This window comes from Drosophila arizonae, chromosome 5 (assembly GCF_054131065.1).
Source record: "Drosophila arizonae isolate 15081-1271.41 chromosome 5, UAZ_ARI_1.0, whole genome shotgun sequence".
Classification (NCBI taxonomy): Eukaryota; Metazoa; Arthropoda; class Insecta; order Diptera; family Drosophilidae; genus Drosophila; species Drosophila arizonae.
This window is the reverse complement of record NC_142925.1, coordinates 6961136-6984826: the sequence shown is the minus strand read 5'-3', so window position 1 is coordinate 6984826 and position 23691 is coordinate 6961136. Positions and strand designations below refer to the sequence as shown.

Here is a 23691-nt window from a genome sequence, read left to right as displayed (position 1 = left end):
GATACAAAAGTCTATAGTCTGCCTAATCGATACGTGGCGAAATATTCTCTTGTCTTTTTAATATATATTTCTATATATAATACTATATACTATATAATAATAAAGTATTTAGGCTCGACTAAAATATATCCTGTAAAAATGTAACAGTTTGACTAAGTGATAATTTTAAGCAGTTTTGAAATCTTGAAATATTGTAAGCATATGGATTAAGCTATTTTTGTACATCAGCTGGATGTAGACTAAAAATACCCTGTAAACTGGCCTACATGGTGTGCGAAATACTGACCAATGAGCATATATATGCCAATGGACGGCCCATGCGTTATTTATAGATGCCTAAGAAGTGTTTTTGTGAAGTTACTCAACTAACAGATACCCTGTAATGATTTAGAGCAACGAACTAGATAAAGCCATGCATTTTGCATTACTCAAATAATATATATTTAACATATATATAAAGCAAAATAAAGCTATCCAATAGTGCTAGCCTAATAGATACCCTGCAAGCCTTGTAGATACCCTGTAGCCTGTCTAATAGATATCCTGTAGCCAACATTATTCTTTACCCAAGCTCAAGTTTTCCATAATGTAAAAACCAAACAACCCGCTCTACACTACACACATAATTATAGGGTATTCTGCCCCCCTCAAAAAAAGAAAGAACTTTGACTGCACAAACAAATTTAAATGTTAGTAGCAAACACCGAACGAAGGTCAGTCCATAGGGTAACAATACTCTATTTCTAACCAATTTGTTTTTTGTTTCCAAGTTTTCTGGGTTCGCTCTGTTTGCTGCTGCAGTTCAGTTGAGCTGAGCTGCGCTGCGCTGCGCTGCGCTGAGCTGAGCTGAGTTCGAGTTTGGTGTTCTGCAAGTTGCTTTTGTTGATAGCGCCAATTTTCTGGCCAATTTTCCTTTGTATGTGTGTGTGTATGTGAGTGTGCGCGAGCAAACAAACAAATTTTCTCTTTTTGTTGTTTTGAAGAGTTCGACAACGACGGCAGAGTTTTCTATGTCATTTTCATAGATATGCATGTGCGCTCCATTTCTTGGCCATTTGTTAGGGCCATTTTCCAAATCAATGCACAAATTGTCAAGGCAGACAGGGAGTCTATTGTTTTTTTTTCTTTGGCGAAAATTGGCAACACACAAATTGTTGTTGTCGTGGTTGTTGTTGTTGTTGCAGTTGCTCTTGTTGCCTCGCGTAGTCGTCTCCTAAATTGCACATGTGGCAGTCAGCTCATTTGTCAAGTGGCAAATCACTTTAAAGGCCAGACGAATGGCAAATGCAGCACAAACAACAAACGAACAACAAACGAACAACGGACGAACAACCAACAAACAATGATAAAAATCAACTTTGCATTTTGCATGTATTTTCAGCTGGTTTGTGTCTTCGCTTTGATCGCTCAGCGCTGATTGCTGATTGCCGATCGTGACCGATCGACGGCATTTCCCACGCAGTTGCTAGAAAAGAAAACTTTTGCCAGCAACAACAACAGCAACAACAACAACAAGCTGAGCAGATGCCGCTTGTACACGTAATTTTAGCAGTCAGCTCCACAAAATTTCTTGTACTCGAGTTTGTTAGAAGTTCTCTAATGGGTTCGAGTTGGAGTTGGAGCTGGAGCTGAAGCTGGAGCTCCTCCTCCTCCTCCGGCTCCCCCTCCTCCTGCACCTCTTCCTCGTCATCATCGTCGTCGTCGCTTCGCTCTAATGGCTTTTTAATGAACGCCCGACAACAGGGCGGAGAAATTTGTCAGCGCAACGTGCAAATTGAAACTAAGTAAGCTAACTTAAGCGTATTAATTATGAGTGTCGCAGCCTAGACTAGGGCAGGTAATCAAGAAGCTAAACTATAAAGCAAGCATCGCACCTTGCACACCCTGTGGCAGCAGTGATAGGGCAGATCTTATGGGTGATCCAATGTGATTATGTGCATATATTGGGTGAGAGTAGCAAAGTTATATGGTGTTATAGGTATTCAAGAGTTTAACAAATTTTTTATATAGCAATTAATTTTACAACTGATCGTTAAAAAGTTTTCTATATTCGTTATAGGGTATCCAATTTAAAAATAAGTTTTTCCTATAATTTTTTACATATATTGAAATATTGCTTACATATCTTAAATAATTAAAAATACAGTCGATCCTCAATAATTTGTACCCACTAAATCAGAAATCGTGATAAATCGAAAAAATTTCTATCCCCTTGATAAAAGTATTGTCTCTATAATAAAAAAACTGAAACCTAAAACCTACTATACGAGGTATTAAAGTCATTTTATAAATATTTATTACTTATATAATTGTATAATATAAATATTCGAACGAATATATAATATAAGTATTCGTACAAAATTTAAAAAAAAAAATTAATTTTAAGATAGTAAATATGATTTGTAAATTGGTAAAAATATAATACATAAAATTCAAAAAAAAAAAAAAAAAAAAAAAAAAAAAAAAAATAAAAAAAAAATAAAAAAAAATAAATAAATAAAAAAAAAGAAATTGTTTTATCCTAAAGATAAAATTCGATATACAGAATAAATATGAGATAGGAATCAGGTTTATATGTATATATAATTTATGACTAAAAGAAAAAAAATGTACATAATATACATATGTATATAATATATACGTTATATGCCCCAATCATCATACCCCACTTTGGCAGACCCATTTTTCTAGGCGCACTGCGTTGTATAAAAAGTCAACTTGGAAAACACCTGAAAGTTGAGCAGGTGGCAGCTTCTTTGTTGTTGTTGTTGCTGGGCAGCCCGCGTGGCTTTTTGCATTTGCAGTTGACATTTAGTGCGACGCTTGCAAGATGCGCCAACAGCAACAACAGCAACAACAACAACAGCAGCAACAATGTGGCAAGACATGAAAGCAGCTCTGGTAGCTCCCCGCTTCGGCTATTTCTCCCCGAAAAAAAAAAAAAGAAAAAGAGCGCGGCATTTGCGGCCGTTTGCTGGATTTGGCCAAAATGTCTATAGTTCAATTGCTGATATTTGACTGTGGCACACGAAAAAACCGAAAACACAAAACACGTGACCTATGCGAAGCAACCGCAAAGCGGCTCAGCCGACTGCATGCAATAGAAATGGACGCGTGACACGCAACACGATGTGCATAGGACTTAATAATAAAACTAATAATAACAGTAGAAGTAATAATAATAATAATAATAATAATAGTAATAATAATAGCAATAACAATCATATCGAGTTTGTGGTACAAATTGTTGCTTAATTCGATTTGCACTCGAGTGTGCAGTTTTCGAGCTAGAGATGGTTGCGTGACACGCGATAGTTCGTGAGAAATGCATATATATATACCATATATACCATATGCTCTATATATGTAAAGGAAGTGGGCATGTCAACATAAATACTGCTAGAGATTTGCAATTTGTATCTCATATAGGACTATAGGGGGCGTGGCAGAGTGCAAAAGATATACTCTAAAGCTGGATGCTGACATATTCGATTCGGAACTTAATACAATTCGCTGCGCTGCTCTATGGATGATCTGAAAAGATATATGACGATTCTTTTGGGGCGTAGCATATCGAAAATTCTCTTTATTTCTATTATTTTATCTTTATTTTATCTTTATTTGACCTTGCCTATTGGGGGCTATAGTTTAACAGTTGGAAAATGAAAATGAGAAAATAGAATATAAATTAAATAAAGCGAAAATAACTAAATCTTGCCATGTTTTTAGAGCTAGAGCTCTTAAATGTGACATTTAAGTTATTATGAAATACTTTCAATGTGTTTTTACAAAAAAAAAAAAAAAAATATATATATATCAATTATAATAAGAGAGCCACAAATATACCCAAATATAAATTATAAAAAAAAAATAAAAATTACAATGAAAATCTAATATAAATTTATAAAATTATATTTTAACAATTTTATTTAACTACTTTATCTTGTTGATATCCTAGATCCTTCATTAGCCCATATCACGCGCTCATCTCTAGCTATTAGCCAACTCAAATGCTGATGCGCTACACACCGGCAATGCTTAAATGGCTAATGAATTGTGCGCGCTTTGCCAGCAATATAAATCTTAGAGAGAGACTCGGACTCGGACTGTGAAAAAAAGTGTGTGAAATGCATTCAGAATTGGATTGGACATAAATGAAGGTTGACTTTATTGCTGCAGCAGCAGTAATTGTTGCAAGTTGTTGTTGTTGTTGTCGCCATGCAAATTGGGCTCACGTTTTGCGCATTAAGCTGCCGCAGCAGCAGCGGCAATTGCAGCAAATGATTGAGTTCTCCGCACCTGGTGGCAATTGCCAGCATATCTCTAATATTGGTCAAATAAAGGTGGGGTGCGGCTGGTTGGGGCGGGGGGTGCCACTTTTTGCTAATTGGCTCGACCCGAACGCAGCTCAATTAGCCAAATAATGGACAAACATGAATAGCTTAGCCGGCTGATGGAACAGCTTTTGATCTTAACAGCAAAAATATTTACCGTAACGCACAGATTAAAAGGCAAGTTGCAGTTGCAGTTGTTGTTGTTGTTGTTGCTGCTGTTGTTGCTGCTGTTGCTGCTGCAGTTGCAGTTGCAGTTGCAATTGCATTTTGCTATCAGTATCAATAGTAATTTCAAGTTTCACTCGCCACAAAACTTGACAGGCGGCCCAGCTTTGGGGGCATGGCCAACCAACTGGGACTCTCTGCTGCACATGCCAGTGTCGTAGGTCAGGCCAGGCAGGCAAGCCAAGCCAATGCAAGTCAAGCAGACAGAGGCAGTCAAACAGCAGCAGCAGCAGCAGGCAGCAGCAGCAGCAGTCCACAAAATGTGTCTGCGATTGCGGCTGTTTTTCAACTGCAATTTGTGGCCCAGGATTTGGCATGTCGATGCAGTTGCAACGGCAACAACAACAACAACAACAACAACAACGATGACGATTTGTAGCCAATTATTTCAAATATTGTATTGAAATTGTATGGCAGAGTGTGTGGCTATCTCTAGCCAAGCATCTTGTGTACAAGGCGCACGTAGTTCGCTTCGAGTGTGTCAAAGTGGCCACTCGAAGTCAACGGCGACGGCGACGGCGACTGAGGCTGTGACTGCGGCTGCTGCTGCTGCTGCTGGCCCATGGTCAGCATTTGACATTGCAGAGGTTAGAATCATAGACACTTCCCATGCCTGATGCGCAATTCTCATATTTATATATATATACATATAAATATGTACATATATACGCTATGATTAATCATCAGCCAATCATAGTTCTTGTTGTTGTTCGGTCACGTCAACTTTCGACTTCATCAAGCAGAATGGAGACGCACGCGCCCGTTGACCTTTGCCGGCAGCAGGTGCAACAGTATATTTATATTTAGCAGCGCTTGCATCACAACTGGGATTTGTCATTACCCAGAAGAACAAAAGAAAATGTAGAAATATAAATGAAATAAAGAAAAACGTGATAAAGTCAATTTATGGCTTAAGCGTTGCTCAAGCATAAACAAAGCTATAAATTTAATAATTAAATTATATATATTTAGTGAGAAATTAGCTTATATTTACATTTTATTATGCACACACTTATCTAAGATTATGCATTTATTAAACAACAACATCATGGCCGAAAATTATTCAGCCATTTTGAAATACACACAAGTAACTCAAATTAACTTACTCTTTTTTCACTCATCATACACGAGAATGCGTTATTCCACTCAAAGGATTCCGTTATAAGCTCAAACAGTAGGCAGGCATTAAATGCAACAGAGCGAGCGTAAGAGTGAATTTGACGGCAGGGAGAGACAACTCATGCATACATTCGCTGCAGCTTTTGATCCCGTTACAGTTTTAATTGTTCTGCGCTCAGCGTATGCGCGAGAGCATTTAGTCTGTGCGCGTCTGTCCTTTTAATCGCTTGTGTGGGTGCGCGTGTGTGCATAGTCAGTGAATTTCTCTTTTACTTTTTTAAAACAGATAGATGGAAAGTGCTTCAAATGTGTTAAACACATTTAGTTCGTGCTGTTTTTGTTTATTAAGTACTTAAAGATAACTAGCACACAGTAACCTGGCTGCATTGGTTACTCGTGAAAAAATCACATTCACACGCACAATACAGAGCTAGTCTTATATATGTAGGTGTGAGTGCATGTGGGTGCATGGCGAACAATTAAAAAGAAGAGAATAGTGTTTAGCAAAACATTTAAAAACGAGAGAGATTTTGAATTACAGTGGAGTAGAATTCAAGTTTGAGTTTGCCGAAAATGTGATTAAAATTATTCTTTGGCTAATCAGATGTAAATTAAACCAGCACTATAATAATTAATTGCATTTGCTAAACATATAATGAAGTATTTTGCCATAAACCGCAAAGCGCTGTAAATGCGACCAAGAAAAAATGATATTTTTCCACTGTTGGGACATTTTTTGCGAATAAGAGCAGCAGAGAGAGTAACAGAGTAAGAGGTAATTTTTATGCCCACAATGCTTGTCTTTGAACGAAATGCCTTTGATCCCATTTGACGTGTGCATGGCGTGGGCACAAAAAGAGTTTTAATAGCTGTGTGCTTTGTCGGCTTAGCGTAGGCGCGAGGGAAATTTAGTTTGTGCACTTCGGTCCTCTTAATCGCTGGTAGATTAACGCGTGTGTTAAAGTTATTTTTGTGATTAATTAAAACTTCCCAAAGTGTGCTAAAATTGTGTGTGTTTATAAAGTACTAAATAGTTCAGAATGCAGGTCAGTATTACATTAATTTACTTACCAGTAGTATTACATTAATTTACTTATGTATATTTAAATATGTATTTACGTAAAACTGCACACACACATTTAATTCCCCTATTAGTGCGAGTACGTGCTAGCTAGTTTTACGTACATGCAAGCCAATCTATGTATATATGCATGTATGCTTATTGCGTAAAGTAAATTGAGTGCTAGAAAAAGGCCAGGAGGACGAAAGTAGAATGAGAGGCAAAATAAGCGAATGCACAGGAGCATGAACACTGGCAATGCAGTGACCTTCGTAGATAATTGTATTTATTTTCGCTTTTCATGACGTTACGGCAGCGCTTAGAGGGACGATGTGTTGAGCGAAAGAGAAAGAGAGAGGCGGACAGAAAGGGAGGTTGGTTAATGTGTCCGCTGCGATTTCCTTCCGTTCGAATTGAAGATGGCGGATGGATTGCAAGCAGACAGAGATAGAGAGAGACAGAGAAAGCTAGAGAATGAATTAGCGTGTACACAGGTATTTAATATATTAATTGCCGAAGACAGACAAAGAGTGAAAGAGAGATTATTATTATAATTAACAGAAAGTTCTTATTTGTATCGAAAAGATGATAAACGCAGGTTGAGGTAATATTAGTCAATCAAAGTCAATCTATCAGCATGTATATAATATAATAAAATATGATGTAATACAATAAAGAAATATGTCTCCGAAAGTATTTTATCTTCATCGTGCCACAGCTGTTCTCTATCTATTACTTCTTGGCTGGTTCCAATCAGCGAATAATTCTTAAAAGTCCTGAGAATTTAAAGTACTTAAACTGTTAGCTAACCACAATTCCAGGTAACGTCTTACACATGCTTTTCCTATGTTTAAATCTATTCAAAATGCAAAGGCACGACTGTCAGCAACAACAACAGCAACAATGACAACGACAACAATAGCGACAACTGTGAGCAATAACCGGGCAAGAATGTGGCGTTAAATGTGTTTGGTAATATTTATATTAATACCTTATTAGAAGAGTCGTCAATGTGGTCGATGACAGCGCCAAAGCCCAACCCAAAGCAAAAACCAAAGAACGTCCAAGTCACAATCGAGTGTGGAGAATATCAATGAGTAGAAGCTTTGCCCAAGTGCCACTCAGTTGGTGTTTTGTGGCTAAGACGACACAGACGACAATTGCATTTCCGCCTAATTGTTGGCCCATGGCGACAATGTAACAATGCAGCAAGAGGCTTTTGGCCCACGACTTGAGTGGAGCTGCAGGAAATGCAATCATAAATCGCGCCGTTGGTAATTTGCCATATCTATATAGACAGTAAAGACGACAGACAGAGAGAGAGAGAGAGAGAGAGAGAGAGAGAGAGAGTCAGATAGAGTAGAGTGAGTGCTATGTACAGCAATTTTAATGCTGCGGCAATTAGCCTGGTCAGTGGCCAATACGGCATTCGGACAGGGCTTAAACCAGGAAATGTTTTGGCCAAAACACTTGTCAGATTGCATGTTCAATTCTAATAATATAATTTTTGTATACACTAGCAAAGGTTATACTACTTTTGTAATGAAATAGGTAACGCTTGACGAATTGAACAATAAATAAAATGCAAGTTATTTAAATTTATACATATATGAAATAAATAAAATAAATTTAATACAAAATAAACAAATGAATAAAGAAATAAAATAAATAATAAATACCTACACATTTAAACTAGTTTAATTATTTATAATTATAATTTTTGTGCGGAAAGGGCATTTAATATTCTTATATATAATTTAGTTTTTCTTTATTTTTATAGCACTTAACTGCAGCTCTGGCGATCTGCATGCCAATGTGCAGCATATTGTGTCCCAAGCTATCGACATTGATGCTTCTTCTTCCTTTCTCTCTCTATTTCCCTCGTTTTCTCTCTCTCTCTCTCTCTCTCTCTCTCTCTCTCTCTCTTTGTTACTTTCTGGACCTGGTGTCTGTATTACAACATCATTAGAATTTGATTTGCATTTCCTTGGATGCCGTAGCTCTAACATGGCATTAAAGCCCATTTAGCTGTCGTGTGGCAATTATTGATCAACAAGGTGCCACAATCGCTCAGCACGGTCAGTTGCGTTGCAGTTGCAGCGGTTGCTGTTGTTGTTGTTGTTGTTGCCATTCCTGCTGGTGGTCAAGAGCGACAGCAAAGATTTACATAAAGAAAAGAAGTTGGGAATAAGTAAGAGTGTTGGTGATGGTGTGTGTTAGACTAAAGGAATACCCTGAAAATACCCAAGCATAGATTTTTAACAGATATTGAAGATGGCTTGCAATCGATTATCGAATATAAATTCTTTGAACAGAAAACTTGATTAGACGAGATCGACAAGAATATGGAATAGGGAATGAAAAAGGAATAGCGAATGAATGGAGAAATGGAGGGAAAGACAAACGAATAGACAGATCATAAGCTTTATATAAATAGATCTGATAAAATTAAATACTTAATAGAAAAGTAAAAAATAAAAGTAATATAATAATAATAACAATAAACCAATATACCCTCATTAACCATTATCAATAGTGCACAGGGTATAAAAAGTAAAAATAAAACGTTGCCCAGCATGAAATGCCTTTGGATTGTTTTTCTTTGTAGCCTTTTCCTTTTTCGTTTTTTTTTGTTTTTTTGTTTTTTGTTTGAGCCGTCGTTGAATGTTACCTTGCAACAGGCTGTGGCAAGTTAGTTGGCCATTAGCACGGCACAACAGATATTGTCGTCTATTCGTTTGTTGACTGACGTTTAGCTGCCACTGCCACTGCCACTGTGCAGAAATGCCGTTACGCGCAGCCCTTGTTGCAACAACAGCTGCCACACAGCTGTACCTCACTCGAGCTGCGTTTAAATATTTATGTCTCGTTCACTTAAGTTAATCACAGCCAAATGTTAAGCCTGGCTGGATGGCTGGATGGCTGCCTGGCTGCCCGACTGGACAGCTAAACTGGTCAACAGTTTAAATCATTTTCCCCCTCTTTTATTTATTTATGTGGCCAAAGTGTCATTGTGGCATTTGCCTGGCTGTTGAGTTGTTGAAACTTTCATTGTTCGCTGGTCAAAAATATTTTAATTATTTAATGTTGATTGTATTTACGGCGAGAGAGAAGAGCCTATAAATATTATGCCATTGTCAATAAAATATTATAGAAGGAAAATTGTAAATATATATATGTATATAGTTGTATAGAGCATGCGAACTATGTTCGAGAAGCTGATTTAATGGCACTTGTCGTAGCTTGTTTTCGACTTGTATTTATTGGGTAAATAGGAATAAAGCTGATGGATAAAATTGCAAAAAAAGAATCATTAAAAACTGGAAAATTGAATATAGACTTATCTGAGATACGTATATGACATAAATATAATATAAAATATTAAAAAAATAAATAAATAAAATAAAAAAACAATTAAAATAAGAAAGTATAAAAATAAAAAAAAATTAAAAATAGAATAAAATTAAAAAAAGGAAAAGAAACTAAAATAATATATATATATATAAAAAAAAATAAAAAAATAAAAAAATAAATTAATAAAATTCATATATTATATTAAAAAATATTATAAAAAAATTAAATATAACATAATCTAATAAAAAGTAACAACAACAAATAAAAGAATATAAAATGTATAAACTGTATAAAATATTAACTAATAATAAAAACTCAATTTCCACTAAAATTTAGCTCATTTTACAACATGAGGAGACCTTAGACATTCGATTACGTTGTTTTTTTTTTTTTTTTTTTTTTTTTTTTTTTAAAGATAAAGCTGATGCAAATAGTGCAAATTTAGCAAACCACAAAAAAAAAAAAAAAAATTTACAGCCAAAAATATATATAGAGTGCAGCACCAAACATGTACAACAGACACTTGCGACAAAGAACAAATGGAACAACAACAATAATAACAACGGTGAGAATAACAACAAACAACAACGGCGACAACAGAGCAACAACAAAGCAGCGATAATAATAACAATGCCAATGCTAAGGACCCATAAATATGGCTTTAACATAGCATGTTGCGGCTGCCCATTGTTGTTGTTGTTACTGAAGTTGTTCTAATACACTAACTAAACGGGAGTTTGTGTTTACTCTATACATTTTGTAGCATTTCATTTATGCTTGAAAAGCCTCGTCTTATTTGCTTTGAGTAGATACTACTATTTTCATGAATTTACTACTATTTGCAGTACACCTTACTCTTTTCATAAAAACACTGCCATTTTTATGAGGACATACAATATTCATGAACAGACTACTTTCATCTTCAATTACAATACTACTATTTTCATAAGCATTCATACTACTATTTCTATTTTCACGAATTTACTACTATTGGCATGATCACTTTACTGTTTTTATAAACATACGATTTCAATAAATATACTACTATTTTCATGAAGCTACTACTATTTTTTTGACCTCACTATTATGCTACTACTACTACATATTTGCAATTTTTTGAATTCCTGGGGAGCTTTTTCAGCATAGCTTTTACTGTTGATGATGATTAGCTTTGCCCATCGCTCTAAGTAAGTGTATTTGTTCTGCGGCTTGTCAACAATTATTGCCAGCAGCAATTGCAGCTGTTGCGCTGTTATTGTCGTAGTTGTTGTTGTTGCTGTTATTGCTGCTGTTGTCGTCGGCATTTGTTTGTTTAGCTTGGCGTGTGGCATCGTTGTTGCATTTCATTAATTTACGATTATTGACAAAAATATACACACATACACACACACAAATATATGAAAAGAAGGAAAAAATTGTTAAAGCCAGCTGGCCGGCATTTGCCTTTAGCATTGGCTTTGACCATTTTTGGGATAAAAAACGTTTGCAGATTAGAAGCCAATTTGGTGTGAAGTCTTGGGCTAACGGCAGCTGGCAGTGCATCAATCAATGCAGTCAGCCCAGGAAGTTGAGGCCAAAGACGGGGAGGACAAAGCTGACCTTGCAATAAGGAAGCGGCATTCGTCAATGTCCCAAGCAGCAGCAGCAGCAGCAACTGAAGCAGCAGAAGAAGCAGCAGCAGCAGCAGCAGCAGCACCAAAAGTTGAGCTAAAGAAAATTTTCGTGTGAATTCTGCTTATTTATGTGTGCAATTAGTTTTGTGTGGCGCAGCGGGCTGCAGGAGCTGCAACTAATGAGCTTACTTTTATACTCGTTCACGAGGGGCTTAAAGCGAGCATATTGGCTTTGTGAAATATTCGACTGTCCTTATGAAGTGCAGACTACTTCCTGGATATTGAAGCTAGAAATTGTATATGCTCGTGTTAACAAGACGAGCAGCTAGAATAGCTGCTCCAGACGACTAGAAGTCTATTTCCATTAGATCGTGGAAATTTGGCTAAAAATGTATTACTTTAGCTTTCGAAGTAGAAATTCCTATATATTCCAGCGTTAGTAACTTCAAATTGTCAAATCATCCGTTAAATTATGACAAGCTCGGAAATATTCATCCATTAATATTTTCAACACTTTGGATTTTGGATCTTGAACCTTGGACGAGTATTAGGCAGTCGTCCACACTCAGCTGCAAAGTTCTTACTTGTTTTTCCACGTGTTTCTTCTTAATTTATTTATTTTTAATATAGTTTGCCGCATTGTGTGTGTGTGCCACGCCCCCATTGCCCATCAATGCTGGCCACTTGTAATTTTACAACTCAATAAATTGGCTGAGTTTCTATCAGCGCGCAATAATCAAGCCCTGCGCGTAGAACTGTGTGAATGTGTAGTGGTATGTGTGTGCCAGATGTGTGTGTGTGTGTGTGTGTCTGGTGTGTGCGCAATTATAGTTCTAACGGCATTCAGGCAATTTAGTGCCGCCTTTTTGGGTGGGCAGTGCGATGACCGCAGACGCTGCCGCTGCTGCCGCTACTCCTGCTGCTGCTGCTGCAACTTGTGGCCGGCATTGTCTGGAGCCAAACTACAATTTGACTGTGTCTGCGTGCGCTCGCGGGCTCCAGCCTGATGTTGGCCACGATTTTGGCTTTGGCGACGATGGCGATGGCCACACAAAAAAAAAAAAAAAAAAATCATCAACATAAATTTTGCTTTTAGTGCGTCGATGCCAAGGCAACAGAGTGAGAGAGAAAGAGAGAGAGGGGAGAGTGAGGAGTTAGACAGGCATTGAGTATACGAGTTAGCCGCGTTGTTTTTGGGTGTTGAAACTCATAAAGCCAAGCGCCGTTTTTGGCTATAAAATTGACAGCTTATGGCCGATGGAAATTGAAAAACGGCTGTGTGTTTTCTATGTGCATAGATGCTCGTTTATCGATAAACTAGAAATGGTTATGATCGATAAAAATCAATCGATTGGCTAATGAGTCCAACTAAAAAGAATGCTAGCCAGCCTGACTAGCTTGACTGAATGGCGGCTCATATAAAAGATCTAAGCATTAAAGTTATTAAAGTTATGTTTTTAGAGAGGCAATCAAAAATTATTTATAAAATCAATTTGGAGCTATTAATTGAAAACTTTTTATGTGATAGTTGAGAGATTAAAGTGTCGTAGTTTGGCCTATAAGAATAGCTATTTATGGTTGAATTTAGCGAAGACGAAGAAAATAAATAATATAATTAATAATAATTATTTATCAAACAATAACTAATATTTGTTGTTTCAAATGTAAATTTTCAATTCGAAATTTGTTAGTAATATTTTATTTTACCAAAATTTTTTAATTAATTTTTAATGAATAGCATATCAAATATATCTAAACTTTTTTTAAATTTCAATTTCGTTAGCATTTTCATAGTCATTTGCTTTCTATCTCTCAAAAATATATACATGTATACAGAGTCAAAGAAATGTTCTTTAAATAGATATGTGAATGCCCCCCAAAAAGCTGTGAACGTAATCTTTTTTAATTGAAAAATTATGCAGTTTTTTTGTTCTTGTTGTTGTTGTTTTTGTTTTGTGCCCATTTTCCAAAAGCCGCAGAAAACAAAGCCACAAAAATTGTGTGTTGTAGATTAGGCTTATGCATATATGTAAATGTGCATATGTATGTGTGTATATATTTGTTTGTTTTGCTCGCTTCTTTTACACTAATACCCTGCTGCATATTGAAAATGGGTGAGTGGGGTATAATGTTTGATATATTAATGTATGATGTAAATAATATGTTGGATAAGGCGCAGTGGAAGTATTCAATGTAGTTATGTATATGTTACTCTGATTTTCCCTGTTCGATTTTTAGATATAGATACAATAAGCAAAAAATTTTATAATTGTTGCTATGTTAAATTAAAAAAAAAAAAAGTTTTTTTTTTCTATCTATATAAAATAGTTTTGCATTCCATTTGAGGTAACTTATCGTCGATCAGCTTCGACTAGGGAGAGAGAGAGAGAGAGCTCTTTCTCTGTGACTTGCTTATGCATAGCTTTTTGGTTAATTTGTTGAGCTCTCAACAATTAAAAAAAAATTCACTAAATATATTAATATGCAAACGGCAGCCGCAACAACAACAACAAAAACTACAACAACAATTTTGCTGACAGTCAAACGCCGCGTTAAATGTTCTGCAGTTCTTGAAAGTACCGTTGCTCTCTGGTGCGTTATGGTTTGTTGACTGCCGGCGACAACTTCCGACGCACCACCACCAGCAACAACAACAGCAATAACAACCACAGCCATAAAAAGGCCAACAACCACTTGAAACAACTGGACAGCGCGTTGCGGGTGGCTTGGGCCGTTGCGTTGCCCCACCGTGGTGCAAAAGGCGTGCAAAGTGGTGCTGACTGTTGATGAGTAGGCGGCTCAAAGGGGGTGTGGCTGATTTGTAAATTGGTTCTAACTGATTCTCTTTGGCATTGCTGGTGCTGTAGCTGTTGTTTTAGCCACGTTGCTTGCGGTGGCTTTAGCCACACAAATTGTATTTCATTTAGCTGTTAATTAAATTTTCCACACTTTGGCCAACTATTTTTTTTTTTCTTTTTCGACTAACGCCAGCGGGATGCGGCACAGTGGGCAATGGGAATTGGTGGTTGGCTGGCAGGTGGGCGGTTGCCATAATAAAAGCCAATAACAATGGTGTATGACAAAACACTTGCTAATGACCCAAATTGGTTGACTGCAGTGAAAAGTCAGCATGGCCATCAGCCAAATGAGGTAATTATCAAAATGGAATGCTGAGGTTGAAAAAGCCGAAGATGCTAACACACTTTCACATACATGGAGATAAATAAACTAGAAGTTGGCTTGAATGGGCTTCTAAATAAAAATTTAAATGTAAAGTATTTCTTTGATATTCTAAAAATATAAATATATATAAATATATAATATATAGCTTACATAATAATCGTTTATGAATATTATAGAGCATTAAGATCCTTTCAATGATAGTTTTATAATTGATGACGGTCCTCTTCTATGCTTTGGATATTTCTATGCCCAACTTGACCCTTGTAGAAATCAATTTTTTCTACAGAACTCGTTTAGATTAATAGTTGAGCTTGGCAGATAAGCTAGACGAATGTATTCAGTTATTAAGTTTGAAGAGCAAAAATTCATATAGCTATTGATCGTATCTATGCGAGTTAGAGATCTCCTTCTGTGCTTCTTGCTATACTAGTGTTGAAAAATTAATTATACAATTTAGATTAACATTTAGTTGGGGAGATTAGCTTTGAAATTACCGACCATTTGTTCCCTTTATTATTAAGATCAAAGAAATCTCTTCCATGGATTGTTTCCTGCGAATTCTCTTTATTGCGTAAAATTCTAGTCTTAAACAGCTTAACTGGGAATTTTGACCTACTTTCAGTATTTTAGGAAAGATATTTTAGTAGTTAAAAGGTATTTATTCTATAGCTATAAGTTATAAGAAAGTTCTTTTTAAACTATCTCGAGTATTTCTGGTAAGAATAATATAATATAATTGTCCTAATCAGATTTTTATTCTGGTTTAATTGTGTATAATTTATAAATTTTTTCCATTATTTTATTCAAATGTTTTATCTTGATGCTATCACAGAAACTGGACTTTTTCTTACTAATTTATAATAAATATTAAATATACCATAGTAGGGCATATAACCTGGTAGCTATAAAAAAAGTTTTCTTATTTTTATTCACAATTGCAGAACCTTTATAAAGGGTATATCTCAACAGATTTCAAGTTAAATAAAGCACGTGCCGTTTTTTTGGGCAAGTGCAAACAATAAAAAATAATAATAAAAATCTCACCTGAACTTCTACCCTAAACCAATTTACACGCCCTTCTTTTGTTTTGCTGTTTTGTTATTGTATTTTCATTAATTGGAATTTCTTTAGTTTTGACTGTTGTTGCATGGAGGGGTCAACAACAGCAACAACAGCAATAGCAGCAACCGCAAGTTGACTGAACACCGGTAGCCCCAGACCTTCGCACCTCTCCCCACTTTTGGGATTTTATGGGTTGGGCTGGGTATTTTTGGTTTTTGTGTCTTTTGTCGCGCCTGAATGCGACTCGATAAAGCAGACAATGGACAAATGTATTAATAAAGTTATGAAATTCACAATTGTAAGCCAAGCACAGCGTGCGGCCGACGGAGGGAGGAGGGGAGGGGAGCTGAAATGGGGAATAGAGTAGCATAACAATTATGTAATAAAATAAATGTGCTAATCCGTATTTAGTGCAAAGAATTGGTGCAAATAATATGAGAGAGGGAGCGAGATAGCGAATCGATATCAAATCAGATCTAGAGCGAGAGCTAGAGCGATAAAGCTAGATCGAGAGCGAGAGCGAGAGCGAGATCGAGAGCGAGAGCGAGAGCGAGAGCGAGACGAGAGCGAGAGACGATAGCGAAGCGAGAGCGAGAGCGAGAGCAGAGCGAGAGCGAGAGCGAGAGCGAAGCGAGAGCAGAGCGAAAGAGCGAGAGCGATAGCGAGAGCGAGAGACGAGAGCGAGAGCGAGAGCAGAGCGAAGCGAGAGCGAGACTATATCTATATCTATATCTATATATCTATATCTATATCTATATCTATATCTATATCTAGAATCTATATCTATATCTATATCTATATCTATATCTATATCTATATCTATATCTATATCTATATCTATATCTATATCTATATCTATATCATATCTATATCTATATCTATATCTATATCTATATCTAATATCTATATCTATATCTATATCTATATCTATATCTATATCGATATATAGAGATATCTATATCTATATCTATATCTATATCTATATCTATATCTATATCTATATCTATATCTATATCTATATCTATATAGATATCTATATCTAATCTATATCTATATCTATATCTATATCTAGATCTATATCTATATCTATATCTATATCTATACTATATCTATATCTATATCTATATCTATATCTAATCTATATCTATATCTATATCTATATCGAATAGATATAGATATCTAATCTATATCTATATCTATATCTATATTATATCTATATCTATATCTATATCTATATCTATATCTATATCTATATCTATATCTATATCTATATCTATATCTATATCTATATCTATATATATATCATTTTAAATATTTTTTATTAATATTTTATTTGGACATAAACATAAACAAAATGCAAACAATTTTAATTTAACATTGACATATTGACAGAGAAATACCCTGAACTCACGTTTTTCGGATTTGAACTCTGAACTTTATGAAATGTATGCCAAGCGATATCTATTGCACTATAAAGCTGAGTCAGCTTAACAGTAAACTAACCTTCAAATCAAATACAAAAATTATAAATTAAGTAAATAAATAAATTTTACTTTATTATTTACAAGAATGATATTATATATCAAAACTATTGATATAACACAATAAAAAAATAAAAAAAAAACTTTAAATACCCATTTAACTATTTATCACATTTCATATATAATCCCACAATCAAACGTTATTGTATAAATAGCTAATTGCTGAGCTTTCAGTACAATTGTGTTATAACAGTTTTACGAAATTTCTTGTTGCGTTAAGTGTTATAATTAACGGTTACATTGAATGAAAAATTATCTCATTGCGGTCGATTGCATTGCAATTCATTTGCTTTTCTTATTTTTCGTTGAAGTAAAAGTAAAAATTTGAGTCAATTTGCGGCGAACACTTGAAGCTGTTTATTTATATTTGTTTGCTTATTTATCACAATAATACGCCATGGCAACCACCCACAAAACGAGCCCAATTCAACCCAGTCACCCAGAGCCAACCCCAAAGTACAACTCAATTTGCTTGAAGCGTACGGCCAAGCGTCCAGCGAGCGGCAGCAAACAGCTGTTTTTCTTTGCCGTATAACAGTTGTATAACAGTGAGAGCGTGGGAGAGCCACAAATAGTAAACAACAAACACAAACCGGCTGTTGTTGTTGTTGCTGCTGCTGCTGTTGCACTCTGTTTTACTTCCGTTAAAGAGAGCGCGCGAGCATGAGAGCGTGTGAGAGTGTGGGAGCGCATACGAATGCAAAGAGAGCGCGTATGGGCTAATTACTGTTGCTTTGCTGCAGTTTCTGCTACCTTTTTGTGTGAGGCGCACATCTACTACTATTTTGAACAGCTGCTGCTGCTGCTGCTCTTTCTGTTAAGTACAAATATTTTTTGGCAAACGGAAGCAAACAGAAAGAGAGAGAGAGAAGGAGAGAGAGAGAGTGCTGGAACGAGAGAGAGACAGATGAGACGAGTTAAAAAACCGACTCGGTCGACTTTGGCTTCGGGCCGACAACAACGCGAATAGCAGAACAAGAAAAAACAAACCAGTTAACTGCTTTGGCTTTTGCGTTGGCGTTGGCAGCGACAGCGGCATTGGCAGCAGCGGCATCGGCTCGAACTCTTTTGGCCAGCTTGGTTTCAGTTGAGCTTTGCCAGCCAAAACGACAACAACGAACACGACGCTGCGTTTGGGTGCAACACGAGTTGAGCTCTGAGACTCCCGATTTTTTGACGAGTCTACGCGTCGCGTACAACTGAACAACAGCTAAATAAACAAACAAGAAATACAACCAAATTGCTAAAAAAGAGATAACAAGAAAATATTAACAAAATAAAAGAAAAGAAATTCAAAATAAAAGTAAAAACAAATCGAAGACAAATATAAACATTAATAGCAAAACGGTAAATTTTGTTGCAAAAAACAACAACAACAACAGAAAAACTTGCTAATTAAGCAGCAAAAGCGCAGCGCCCAAACCCCCCCAACAAACACAGCAGAAACCAGTTTTTAGCAATTAAAATGAAAAAATATAAGAATATATAAATATATATATTAAAGCAGCCTATATATGTATATATACCTATATGTGTATACATATATATGTCTACATATGCGTGTATATATATTTGTATATTGCATTAAACTTAAACAAAAGGGCAGCTCGTGCTTGACAAAAACAAAACTGCAAGTGTATAAGTACTTGAGTGTGTGCATGTGTGTGTGTGAGTATGTGTGCGGTGCTGTGCTGCCTTCTAAACAGCCTTGAAAGCTGCCTCGCATCAGCCTTTGCTGCACTGTCAACCGAGTAGCAGCAGCAGCAGCGGCAGCCAACAACAAAGCGTTCCACAAGTCACAACAAAAGCAACAGAGGCAACAGCAGCAACAGCAACAGCAACAGCAGCGGCAGTGGCAAGAGCCCAAGCAACTAAAGAGATGTTGCTAGGAAGAAGACGAAGCGCAGCTGACTTTATGACGTCGCCAGCTTGGCGTGTTAACCTGGCCAAGAGGCAGAGGCAACAAAGCTAGCAGCAACAGCAAACAGCAACAGCTACCTGGCTAGACATGAAACCTGGTGTTGTGTCTATCTGTTGCTGGCTGCTTGCAACTGCAACACATACACACACACACACGCACACATACACACTAAAAAGGGCAGCGAAAAAAAAATAAAATGCGAAATTCGCTTTTGTTTTTTTTTTTAGTTTTTTATGAGTTTTTCATAAATTCTGCAACAGTTGAAAAAAAAAGTAAAACAAATAAAAGCAAAAGAAAATAGCTAAAAGGCGCGCAAAATTTCTACAGACACATGTATGGGTGCGAGTGTGTGTGTATGTGTATGCGTGTGCTTGTGTGTGTGTGGAAAAACCGGTTGCACTTGAGCTTTTTTTTATTTGATTTTTTAGCGCTTGGCTGTGGCGAAAATAAATAAAAGCGATTAACTTGAGACAGTTTTAGTGGCCAGACCCCCAAATGCAGCCGCTGGCCGGCAGCTCTTTTATGGCTAGTTTTTTTTCTCGGTTTCGGCTAGCTTTTTGCATATTTGCATCATAAATCTGTAGTGCATAAAGTCCCTAGCTATATAGATTGCATATATATATTTATATATATATAGAGTTATTCCAACAATCGTGTTGGCATCTCTTTTGTTTGGCTGTTTTTATGCATTTAGCTTCTTTTATTTGTTTTGGGCATTTCCCTTTTGTTTTTGTTTGAATAAGGAATTTCATAATTTCATTTGTTTGTTTTTGTTGTGAACCGTTTGAACTGTGCTTAAAAAATTTATATGAAAAAAATTATATGAAAATTAAATAAAAACTGCAAGTTTTGCAGTAAAAATGTATAAAAATTTTCATTTACAATTCGTTACTTTGTGTCATTTGATTTGTGGAACTTTTTTGCATTATTAATTGTTATTTATGACAGCCGCTGAGGGCACAGCCGCTAAAGGCACGAAAAAAAGCAGAGCCAGAAAAACAAAATACAACAAAATATAATAAATTAATAAGAGAAAAAAAAAGCGTAAAACAGATAAACACAATCAAAATCGAAATCAAAATCAAAATAAAAAAATTCAACAAAATTCCAACAAGACATTGGACAGGTGTCAGCCAGAGCAAAAGCGGATTTTCATTAATCAAAAGGTGAGCAACAACATTTGATTTAGTCGTGCTGGGTGGAACGCTCGAACAGCTCGATCTAGTTTAACATAATGCAGGGAGTGAGGAGGCTTTGGGGCAGTTTGTCTTGGGTCAGCAAAGAAGGGCGTCTGACTCGGGCGAATAGTAAAAAAAAAAAAAATGCAATTTGCAATGTTTGTGCTCGATCTAATTGCATTTCGTAGTGAATCATTAATTGAAAGCTTTGCAGTCTATGAAATTTATTTGAATTGTCAAAGTGCGAACAAGTGCAAAAATTTAGGGAATTTCTGAGAGTTTTTATATTGACTGAAAAAGTAACTGAAATGAAATAAAAGTATAGTTAATTCCTTATAAGTATATATGAATATATAAAAATAAATTAAATAAATATATATAATATAAAATATTTATATTTATTATTTTATTTTATATAAATCAAAGTAATTTCTATTTGACTGTAATAGTTTAGTACACAGATAATTTATAAATATCTAAAAAAAAATAATAATAATAAAAAAAAAAAAAAAAAATAAATAAATAAATAATAATAAATAAAAAAAAAATAAAATAAATAAAAAAATAAGAAATTTTCAGAGATTTCGTAAAAATATTAACATTAAAGAGATTACATAAAAATTTTAAGAAAATTTATAGAATTTATTTATTATACAATAGAATTTATATCAGTAATTAACATATATGACTAAAAATTTTATTAATATTAAGAATATTAGCAATGCGATAAGCAAATCATTTTCCTCCACCCATTTCATACTCAACCTTTAATTCCGATTACACTTGGCATTACAATGCCTTAATTGAATTATCCCTTAACAAAAGCCTTCTACATTTAGGCTATTTTGTAATAAGTACATTAATTACTCAAATGCCAACATTTTTGGCCAATTACGTCAATTGTTTCTGGGCCTCTGGGACTGACTAATGTGAAGCAATGGCAAAGGCACAAGAGCCAAACTAATTAAATTAAATTGTTAAGCAGCTGAGGCTGAATTTGCAACTGAGGCTTGAATGCGTCAAATTCAAAAACTTTCAATTAAATCAAAAGCATTTGAATTATACAAAATGCTAAATGCGCATACGCCGCGTGTGCCCAGCGGCACACATAGATAGATAGCCAATTGCTGCCAATGATTCGCACACATTAACGTGCTACATAGCACTGGCTAAATAGTGCTAAACTAACGGTACGTGCTGTGAATTATTAAAACAAATCAATTAAAACAGAGAGAGGGGAAAAAGCAAAACAAAACAAAACAAAACAAAATATTTGAGTTTTGCGCTCGACGCGAGCCATTCAACGATTCAACGAAATCAAAATTTTATCTGCATATCAGTAGTTATTGTTTATGTTTATATTTATGACCACGCCTCAGCCCGCTGCTGGCCCCCTTTTTGGTGAATCTGCATAACAATAGCCGCCCCCCTAAAGCTGCTTAAATGCTGCCATTTCGTAGTCAACAACATTTTAATTAAAAATCTTTTGCTAGGCTGCGTTTCTGGGTTTTGGGGGCTGTGTGTGTGTGGAGGGTTTTCAGATTTTCGGTTTTCTGGTTTATGAATATTTGCACGTGTGTGTGTGCCAAGACCCGCGCCATGCATTTGCTCTACCACGCCCACACGCCCACACGCCCACCAAACAGCCGGCGGGCAATAAATGTTAACAAGCATTCAAAAAATTTGCATAAAATGTGCGCGTCTCGTTTTCATACCGGTTCATGAAGTTGTAAAGGGAGTGTATTAGCTTTTGGTAGGGCATATGCTGGTGGGGAATGCGAATGGGAATGTGTGCATTGCGGTGCATCTTTGTGTCTGTTGGTTTCGCTGCCTGTCCGCTTGACTGTGGCTTCTACTTCTATGTGCATGAACACCGAGTATTTCAACTGCTATTGCGGTTACTCTTTGAGATATTTCAACGACGCGTCGTTACCCCTATCATGCCAACTGCCTTTCAAATGTCCAGTTAAATTTGGCATGTTGTATCATTTGGTATTAAATCATATTTGTCCCTTGAAGAAAAGAGAAGCACTTAAAACATGAATAGTATTATAGTTGGGATCATTAATTCTTGGGAGTTGCTTCTCAGCAGAACTGCTTTACAGGTGGATTTTTCAGTTAATTACAATCCATTCAAGGAAAATCTGAAAAATATAGAATTTATTGAAAATGGAACTTTGATGTTTAATTGTTTTATTATTTAGTAGGCAGAAGTTGGCTTGGAAGACTCCCTAAAAAGTATGCATTCTATATCATAGTCAACAGCGAAGTCGTTCTAGCAATGTTCCAGTGTCCTTCTATATTAACACGTAGATCTCAGTACCTATAGGTGTTTTAGAGTCCAATTTTGTTATATAGGACCTGTGAATAGCTAGAGTTTGTTTTGAATAATCGATAACTCATATCGCTTCAATATAGTTGCTTAAAATGTTTATCGTCCTTAGATATGAATCGTATATCGCATGTCTTTAGAGCTTGACTCTTAAGATTTGCTATAAATTTTCATATATATTTTATTCCATACTGATTTTTATTTAGGATAATTTGATCAATTTTCTTAAGCTGAATTTCAAACTATCCCGATTTATAGATTTCTCCCTTGAACGAGTATTACGCAGTCTTGTTTACAACGTTGTCATATGCTAGATTATTGAGGTTTTGAAATTCAAAACATAAAACGACTCAATTTTTGCATTTCTAATTTTTTGAATTTATTTTTGCTACGCAATGAAAATGTTGTGTATACATATATAGGCGTATGTGTGTGTGTGTGTGGCAATTAAATGGACAGCGAATTAATCACAAAATGTTCATAATAATTTTATGCAAAAATTTCGTTGGACCAAAGCTGTTGCTAGTAAATGCGTGCGAAAATATTTTCGTAAAATTATGCAAATTTATTTCTAATTTATGTTAATTGAAAAACTTGACAAAAATAACATTTTGATTTGCCAGAAATGATAATGAAGATATATATGTATCTATATATAATACTATGTGTTTTTATTGATAGTTGCATTGTTGTCTAGCAAAGCGTTTAAATATTTTTTTCTCTTTTATTTTATTTTTTATTTTTTGTATATAATTTATTGCAGAGAGGT

The 23691-nt window shown here is 35.5% G+C and overlaps 1 protein-coding gene across 6 annotated transcripts in view; it reads left to right on the top strand.

The window, feature by feature from the left end:
• Positions 1-5914: 5914 nt before the first annotated feature.
• The window catches only part of sano (CABIT domain-containing protein serrano), a 144661-nt gene continuing 126884 nt past the window's right edge, over positions 5915-23691 (top strand). For 2 of the 6 annotated variants that reach the window (XR_016270454.1, XM_089471065.1), the window contains exons 1-2: positions 18507-18838; positions 20361-20578. The gene's annotated coding sequence lies outside the window, so the exon portion shown is untranslated. Of the gene's footprint in view, positions 6725-18502; positions 18839-20360; positions 20579-23691 lie in introns of those variants that run through there. The other 4 variants (XM_089471067.1, XM_089471068.1, XM_089471070.1 and 1 more) reach the window with 4 other exon arrangements.